This window comes from Chrysochloris asiatica, unplaced genomic scaffold (assembly GCF_000296735.1).
Source record: "Chrysochloris asiatica unplaced genomic scaffold, ChrAsi1.0 scaffold00080, whole genome shotgun sequence".
In the NCBI taxonomy this organism is placed as follows: domain Eukaryota; kingdom Metazoa; phylum Chordata; class Mammalia; order Afrosoricida; family Chrysochloridae; genus Chrysochloris; species Chrysochloris asiatica.
This window is the reverse complement of record NW_006408598.1, coordinates 781,503-782,968: the sequence shown is the minus strand read 5'-3', so window position 1 is coordinate 782,968 and position 1,466 is coordinate 781,503. Positions and strand designations below refer to the sequence as shown.

General features: G+C 38.6%; 1 protein-coding gene and 1 pseudogene across 1 annotated transcript in view; both read right to left on the bottom strand.

Annotated features, from left to right (window-relative positions):
* LOC102828811 overlaps nucleotides 1-659 on the bottom strand; it is a 2,859-nt pseudogene extending 2,200 nt beyond the window's left edge.
* The window catches only part of SEL1L2 (sel-1 suppressor of lin-12-like 2 (C. elegans)), a 126,928-nt gene that overhangs the window by 78,563 nt on the left and 46,899 nt on the right, over nucleotides 1-1,466 (bottom strand). The window lies entirely within an intron of this gene.

Sequence of the window (1,466 nt, the reverse complement as noted above, 5' to 3'; positions counted from 1 at the left end):
GCTGTTATCACACCAGCACTGTCAAACGTAAAGGTAATCTTGTAATTTGTGTTTGTGCTCACTCCCAGCTCTTTCATTCTACCTTCAATCCTGTTCATATTTGTTGCAGACCAGATAACAATGATGGCATAATCCTTATATGCAGATGTCAGAAATTAATGAAGATATGTATGCATTAATTCTACTCCAGACTCTACACAAGACTTATGGTCAAATACTAGCTAATCAACATCTAGTACTAAAAGTCTTTTCCCTTAAGGATTTTAAATTTCCACTTTGTACTCCTTAACTCTGTGAGAAATTTTCAGTAGGTTTTCATCTCTATTTTCTACTTCAACCACTTCATCTTCAATATCAAAGTTCTTGACAACATCATCATTGTCAGGGGGTAGACATCTTCCATCCAAGCTCTCCTCATGAGTTCACATCATCATGGTTTTTAGTATTTGGTTTCAGTTTGAGAGCTCCAAGCTTAACATCATTTTCCGCAGGTTTGCCTTTAACTTTGAGTCCAAGTAATTTCTGGCATTCTCGCAGCACTCCTGTAAGCGTCTTGAGAAACTGATATCTAGCACAGTATCTATCATCTTCTGAAAGTGTGGTCACTGAATAACTGAATATTATTGTCCACCCCATTTTATGATCAGAGGAATAGCCATTCTTGAAACACAAGATGAGGCAGCACTCAATCAGAAAAACATTTTAAAAAATAAAAATAAAACCTCAGGATTGTGGATGTGGAAATCCATATCCTAAATCTTGTGTTTGTACAATCCCTTGTCTTTGTATATATACCTTAAGCATATATATATACACATTCTAAAAGCCCTGGAAGCATTGTAGGATAAACACTGAACTGCTAACCTGAAGTCGATAGTTTAAACCCACCAGCCACTCCTAGGGAGAAAGATGAAACTGTCTATTACCTTGAAGTGGTACAGTCTGGAAGCCCTATATATGGCCACTATGAGTAGGAATGTGTTCAAGAGCAAAAATGTCAGTTTGAGAACTAAGGGGCCCCTGACCCAAGCCTTGGTATCTTCAATAGCCTCATATGCATGTGAAAGTTAGACAATGAATAAGGAAGACTGATGAAGAATTGATCCGTTTGAGTTATGGCATTGGATAAGAATATTAAAAGTACCATGGACTGTCAGAAGAACAAACAAATTTGTGTCGAAAGAAGTTTAGCCAGAATGTTCCTTAGAAGCAATGATGGAGAGACTTCATCTCTCATTGTTGTTCTTGTTAAGTGTTGTTGAGTCAATTCTGACCCATAGTGACCCTGTGTAGGGTTTCCAAGGAGCAGCTGGTGAGCTTGATCCACTGATCTTGCAGTTCAATTGGCTTTGCAGTCTGGAGCATTAACCCACAGCGCCACACCAGGACTCCTCATCTCTCATATTTTGGACATATTATCAGGAGGGACCAGTCCCTGGAAAAAACATCATTCTTGGTAAAGTGGA